Source organism: Bos taurus, chromosome 3 (genome assembly GCF_002263795.3).
Source record: "Bos taurus isolate L1 Dominette 01449 registration number 42190680 breed Hereford chromosome 3, ARS-UCD2.0, whole genome shotgun sequence".
NCBI lineage: Eukaryota > Metazoa > Chordata > Mammalia > Artiodactyla > Bovidae > Bos > Bos taurus.
This window is the reverse complement of record NC_037330.1, coordinates 116,931,693-116,938,982: the sequence shown is the minus strand read 5'-3', so window position 1 is coordinate 116,938,982 and position 7,290 is coordinate 116,931,693. Positions and strand designations below refer to the sequence as shown.

Here is a 7,290-nt window from a genome sequence, read left to right as displayed (position 1 = left end):
AATTAAAGACAGGGAAGCGGCTTCTGCTGGAGGGTGGGCCCTGCCCAAGCATGCAGGCGCCCTGCCCACCCTCTCACGTCTGTCCCCTGGGGTGGGGCCCATGGGAGACCCTCCATCCCAGCCCAGCAGGGGCCAGTTGGCAGCAGGGAAGCCCAGAGCTCTCCAGGGCCTCCTGCGACCCTGGGGGGTGCCCCTCTCCAGTGTACTCACTCCCTCTGGGACACGGAGCCCCCACCTCCCTCCTGCCCTTTGACTAGGAGACCCTCATCAAAACCTCACAATTACAGCGCATCAGTGATGACTAGGGCCTTCCAGCCTAGAACATGGGGTATATTACGCCCTGCCCACAGTGTGATTCGAGATAAAGCCAGCCCAGGCCAGGGAGTGGTCCTGACAATTCAGGAACAGACCCCCCCTCTGCTTGCACCCATCCCAGCCAAGGTTTTCACCTACAGTCATTACTTGAATATATTTTATTGTTTTGTTTTTAGTACTGAGTTTAAGGGAAATCTCATCTCTTGGTGCACCTGCCCTGCTTTGTGGGGGCCCAGGCCCCCGAGTGCTGGGTTCCTGGGGAAGTCCGCTCCCAGAGGGCTGTCATTCACGACTGCGGGGACCCCGACTGGCATCACTTTGCCCCCCACCCTCCCCGCCCCATGTTTCCGGTACAGCTGAGGGAGCCCCGAGTCCTCCCGGGCTGGGAGAGGGTGGGGTGGCGCCAGAGCCGGGATTTCCCTCCACCCACACATCCGGGGTTGAGATCCTTGGCCTGGTGCCCATCACAGCCCCTGGACCTCGGGGCCAGCAGAGGCCTCCAGGGACCCCCACCTCCCACCCCCATGACGCCTGGGGCTCTCCAGCCAGGCTGCCCTTGCTCTCCACCCCCAACTGGCAGCTCCTGCTAGGAAGTTGCTCCTGGAAACTCCCTTCTGTCTGGAACCACCCAAGGAGCCCCAGTCCCTGCCCCCCCTCCAACAGGGCAGACCCAAGGGGGCATCGCTTCTGGCCACTGCTGCAGGGCAGGGGGGCAGCAGGTGGGTGGGCCTGAAGGCTGGGTGAGAGAAGGGGCCAGAGTTATCCTAACTCTTGGGAGGCGGACGGGTGGGACCTTGGTCGACCATTTCCCAGGAAACAGTGGGAGCCTATCCGGGACTGTTGGCGGCTCAGTCGTGTCACGGGTTCTGTGGTTCCTGGCGTGGGGCCGGCCGCTGAGGCTGTGGGAATATGTGTCCTGGGTTGCAGGGTGCTGAGTCAGTGCTCTGCAGAGGTGCCGGAAAGCCTCCTTCTCGCGGTCTGCACGCACCACCCACTACCCAAGGAGCTTCCCCAGAGGGTGGGGTCCTTCCGCTTGTCACTTCTGTAATGGCCTCTGGGGCAGGCGGCCCTGGGACCACTGCTCCCTCAGCCCGGGGTTTGCTCCACTGCTCTGTCTTACAACTGCTCTCCTACCAGCCTGGCTGTGCACCCCACAGGTGACCCTGAGTGCCTGCTCCCTACAGCCAGGGTCTGGGCAGGAAACAGCCAGAAGGGTTGCTGCCCAGGGGCCCTGGGCAGAGGAGTGGGCAGAGTTGAGGGAACTAGTACAGGAGGCAGACTTGGCCCTGGAGCTGGTCACAGCGGAGGCCACTGCAGAGGTCATAGCAGAGGCCATGGAGGAGGCCACAGCGGGGGCCATGCGGGAGGTCAGAGCGGAGACCACAGAGGACGGCACAGCGGGGGCCATAGGGGAGGCCAGAACGGAGGCCACGGGGAGGCCACAGGAAGGCCACAGCCGAGGCCACGGGGGAGGCCACAGCAGGGGCCACGGGGGAGGCCACAGGAAGGCCACAGCTGAGGCCATTGCCAAGGTGGGTTTTAAGGGGGAGGTGAGGGTGTGTTTTCAGGCCTGTGGAGTGTGGAGCTGTAAGAGGCCGTGTCACCAGCACTGTGGGGGCAGCACACCCAGGGCCGCTGTGGGCAGGGAGGGGGCACGAAGCGTGCTCTCCAGGCCTGGTGGCACCCCTCACTGGCTGAGTCTGCCGGGAAGCCAGAAGCAGGCAGGCCTGCAGTTGATGCTGGCCACAGAGGTCAGGGCCTGGGACCCAGAGCGGGGTGGGGAGCCTCTGAAGGGGCAAACATCTCCCCCGCCGCCGACCGTGGGCTGGCCCTGCATGTCCCTGAGTCCCCGGAAGCCCTTTCTGCCCAGGCTTCTGGGTCCCTCAGAGCAGCAGCTGGTGGTGTGAGAGGCTGCTGACCCCACCCAAGTCTGCCGGCCCTCTGGTCCCGGGATCCCTCCCAGGCAGGCGATGTGAGGGGAGGCTCCAGGGAGGACAGAGCCTCCCCGCCCCTCTGTCTCCCGCATCCCACCTGATTTCGTTCCCATCGTGGGCCGGGCACCCACCATGGTGTCTGCAGAGCTGGCGCTCAACACACAGCTGTGGGGCCAGTGAGTAAGTGGGTGCTGAGTCCCACCGTGCATTCGCAAAGAAACCACCCCTTGGGAGCGGGGGAGGTGACCTCGGGCTTCACGGGGGCTGGGGTGCAGTGCTGGTGTCCCCAGGGCCCTGTGAACGGGGCGGTGCCCTGGGCACTGTGCCTGGGCCCAGGTGGCAGTCAACTGCTCCCGTTGCCCGTCAAGTGGTGACCACCAATCTAAGACTGGCTCCTGGACATGGGGCCCTGGTGCCACGTGCAGCCCTGTTCTGGGTCACTTAGATAACGTCACTCAGTCCCCAGGGCGCTCCTGTGGGATAAACACTGCTGCAAACACCCCCGCTTTACTGATCAGGAGACCGGGGCTCAGGCAGGGTGAGTGTCAGCGGAGTGAATCTCCAAAGGTCGCTGGACAGCGCGGTGGGGCTGGTTCCCTCTCAGGTCTGAACCGCTCCACCAGGAAGGCCCCCTGGGCCACTGGTGCCCCCGTGCTGGTCCTGGGGAGATTGACAGCTGAGGCCAGACTCTGCTGACCCCCAGTCTGGTGACTGCTGGGCTGGCCCTTGGGTGGAGGTCAGGCACCAGCATGTGTCTCTCCAACCTCTCCATCACCTTTCCCTCCAGACACTCCTCTGACCCCTCACCACAGACCTGCCCCCTGCACCCTAGCCTGGAGGGTACCCCGTGCTTAGTTGGGTCCTACTAAGTCAAGACAGAGCCTAAGACTAAGACAGAGGGCTGGGGGGCTTTGTCCTCCCTGGAGGGTTCTTTCACACCACCTGCCTGTGGAGAGGGGGCCCAGGCAGCTCAGTGGTGTCCAACTCTGCCATCCCATGGACTGTAGCCCACCAGGCTCCTCTGTCCATGGGATTCTCCAGGCAAGAATACTGGAGTGGGCTGCCATGCCCTCTTCCAGGGGATCTTCCCAATCCAGGGATCGAACCCAGGTCTCCCACATTTCAGGAAAAATTCTTTACCATCTGAGCCACCAGGGAAGCCCGGAGGTTACACTGGTACCCTCTAAAAAGCCCCAGAGCTGTTCTCCTAGTGAACAAGAAATTGAGTGTTAGTAGCTCAGTCGTGTCTGACTCTTTGTGACCCCATGGACTGTAGCCTGCCAGGCTGCTCTGTCCGTGGAATTCTCCAGGCAAGAATACCAGAGTGTGTAGCCATTCCCTTCTCCTGGGGATCTTCCTGACCCAGGGATCGAACCTGGGCCTCCTGCATTACAGGCAGATTCTTTAGCATCTGAGCCACCCTCATCTCACCCAGTAAATGCCCCACCTCTCTGCAGAGGGAGCTTCTAGCGTGGACATCTCCCCTGCCCACTTGCTAGGTTTCCCCTGGTCTCTCTCCCACAGCTCCCTTGGCCTTGGAGTATAATAGGCTGCCTGCCCTCCAGGAGCTCAGGACGGAGGGCACTGGCCACTGACCTGGAGGTCTGTACCTTCTGGAAATTCATCCTGGAACCTAGGAAAGAACCCTTCAGGCCAGCCCGGGTGGGACTCCCTGGTCCACAGGCTGGTTCCCGCTGCCCTCTGCTGCTCTCTCCTGGCCAGAGTGGGTTACTACAGCCAGCTCTGCTCACCCCGGGGACCCAGAATCCCCAGGCCCTGGTCTCAGCCCCACAACAGCCCTCTGTCCAGCTGCCCTGACCTTGAGCCCACGCAGCCCCCACCCCCACCACGAGGAGCTTGGGGGCACTGTCAGGCTGCCTTATCTGATCTCCATGAGTGACTGAGGCGCCTCTATAATCACAGACTTCTCCGGGGCAGACCTAGCAGCGAGCTTTAAGGTTTATATTCTTCTGCTCAATGGCTTGCCATGTCTGGAGGTGTCTGGTTTCAACTCGATGGTCTTTGGAGTCCTAGCACATCTATGCTTGATTTCACAGGCAGGATGACTTCAGACGTCTGGAGGGCAAAGCCTGCAACGGTCCTGCCAAAACGTCCCTTGTGTGAAGTCCGGAATGGACATCTGCCGGCCGGAAAGTCGTCTAGCCCGGAAAGCATCCCAAATCTGGTGTCCAGAGCCCACTGGGTACATCCGTGTGTCCCTGCACATGATGAGTTCGGACCCTGATGAAGCAGCTGGGCAGTTTCGGCCCCAGGGGGCACACCCCACCCTTGTCCATTTGCAGACAAGGTGCTTGGGAGCTGAGCCGGGCTGGCTGGATGAGACGAGCTTACCCTGTCTTTATGGTTCTTCTCCTTGGATCTTGTGAGCGTTGATCGAAGCAAAGGGCTCCCTGTTGCTGGCCCTTCTAAAGTGTTCCATCGCTGTCCCACTGGACTGAGTTAAAGAGATATCACTAGTAGGAACACCTTCTTCCTCCCTCCCTCCCTTCCTTCCTGTTTACCAACTGTGAGTCTGCTTGGGCTGCTGTAAGAAAACACCGCAGACTCGGTGGCTTAAACCGTAGCAATGAATGTTCTCCCCCTTTTGGAGGCTACAAGTCCAGGATCAAGCTTCCCACTGGTCTGGTTTCTGAGAAGCGCTTTCTTCTTGGCTTGCCAATGGCTGCCTCCTCGCTGTGCTGTGTCCTCGCATGGCCTTTCCTCTGTGAGTCTGTGTGGACAGAGAAGGAGAGAGATTTGTCCTGGCTCCTCCCGTTCTTAAAGGACACCAGTCCTATGGGATCAGGACCCCACCCTTATGACTTCAGTAAACTTTCTCCCCCCCTTACGAGCCCTGTCTCCAAATACAGTCACATGGGGTTTAGGGCTCAACGTATGAATTTTGAAGGGATGCGAACATTGAGTCTACAGCCCTATTCATTTTGGTAAGACGAGAATAAAACAGAGCTCTCAAGTAACTTCCCCCCTCTGGAAGCCTCTGGATAAAATTCCCCAGGTTGCACTTACTGTTGGCTGAGACGGAAAGCTTCGTCATGTGCGGGTTGAATATTAGCGAGCATCTGGTGTGAAAGAATCAAAAGAAAAGAAAGAGAGTGAAGCCGCTCAGTCCTGTCCGACTCTTCGCGACCCCATGGGCTGCAGCCCATAAGGCTCCTCCGTCCATGGGATTTTCTAGGCAAGAGTACTGGAGTGGGGTGCCGCTGCCTTCTCCAGGGGATCTGCCCAACCCAGGGATCGAACCCGGTGTCCCGCATTGCAGGCGGACGCTTTACCGTCTGAGCCTCCAGGGAAGCCACCATGCTGGCAGTGCAGATACAGGCTAAGGGCAACCAGCACAAGCAACCCTGGGCCCTGCTCTCAGCTTGTGCCCCCCAGGAGCAGACGCGGAGCGTATTTGATGCAAATGATTCATTTTGGGAGGCCATTCCAGGGAAGCACCTGTAAGGGAGAGGGGAATCGAGGCCGGGGACTGAGGGCATGGAGTATGTTACCAAGTCAGTTTCACCATGGGCGATCGGAGCAGTGCCTGCTGGGAGGTGGGGAGGAGGGGTGTGCCTGCCCGGAGTCATCCCAGCCTGGATGGAGGGTGCTGACTCTTCACCCACCGACTCCCGTCCGTCCTCGGGACAGAGGCTTCAGGCACGGAGCTTGTGGTTACCAGTGAATCACTTGCGGTCACAGCACTGGGTTCAGATGGACCCTCAGCTCTCATTTCTCCCTGTGCCCTGAGACCCTGCAGTTGGTCCAGCCCCCAGCAGGGACACCACTGGAACTCCCTGCCCTGTGCCCAGATCTCCAGTGCCCAGTGGCTACCCCTACCCCACCCCCACCCCCCTGCTGAGCCGTTTTCATCCCCTCCCCCACCCAAGGACCTCACGCCTCTTCACTACAGTGCCCAGGTTAAGGACACTGCAGTGTTCTTGCCTGGAGAATCCCGGGGACGGCGGAGCCTGGTGGGCCGCCGTCTATGGGGTCGTACAGAGTCCGATACGACTGAAGCGACTTAGCAGCAGCATGTTCACTTTGCCCTAACTCTGGCAGGACCTTCAAAGGATGTGAGGAAATTTGGATACAGATTTAGTTCAGATGACTTCACTGTCTTAAAAAAAGAGTGCACTACGATGTTAAGGCCATCATTACGCTCAGTCGTGTCCACCTCTTCATGACCCTGTGACTGCAGCCCACCAGGCTTCTCCGTCCATGGGATTCTCCAGGCAAGAGTCCTGGAGTGGGTCGCCATTCCCTATTTCAGGGGATCTTCCCAACCCAGGGACTGAACCCACATCTCTTGTGCCTCCTACATTGGCAGGAGGATTCTTTACCACTAGCACCACTTGGGAAGGCCCCATGCTAGGGTCACTATAGCGCTATGCTAATTAAGACTGTTCTGTATCGACACGGAGATCAATGGCTCAAAAATGGAAAACAAGAGAGGACTTCCCTGGTGGTCCAGTGGTTAAGACCCCCTTCCAATGTAGGGGGTGCAGGTTTGATCCTTGGTTGGGGAGCAAAGACCCCACATGCCTCATAACCAAAAAACCAAAACATAAAACAGAAGCAATATTGTGACAAGTTCAATAAAGACTTTAAAAAGTGGTCCACATTAAAAAAAAAATCTAAAAAAAGGAGAAACAGTAATAGATCCACACAAACATGCTCGATTGATACATTTTTTCCCCTTTAAAAAATTATTAAGGCATAATCGATTGACAATGTGTTAGTTTCAGGGGTACAGTGTAATGATTCAGTTATACATATACATACATAAATATTCTTTCTCATAGTCTTTCCCCACATAGGTTATTACAGAATATTGATTAGACTGTCTGTGCTATACTGTGGGTCCTTGTTAGTTGTCTACTTTATATACAGCAGTTTACATGTGTTAAACCCAAGCTCCTAATTTACCTGATCCCCTCATGTTTCCGCTTTGGTCACCATAAATTTGTTTTTGAAATCTGAAGTCTGTTTTGAAAACAGAAAATTTCAAGTCTGTTTTTGAAGTTTATGAATTTCTGCT

General features: G+C 57.7%; 1 long non-coding RNA gene across 1 annotated transcript; it reads right to left on the bottom strand.

Moving 5' to 3' along the window:
* Positions 1-4,190: 4,190 nt before the first annotated feature.
* Positions 4,191-5,418, bottom strand: LOC104970680 (uncharacterized). The gene is made up of 2 exons (XR_803914.3): positions 4,602-5,418; positions 4,191-4,468 (listed from the first exon to the last, which is right to left on the bottom strand). It is a non-coding gene; the product is annotated as an uncharacterized lncRNA (long non-coding RNA).
* Positions 5,419-7,290: the final 1,872 nt, after the last annotated feature.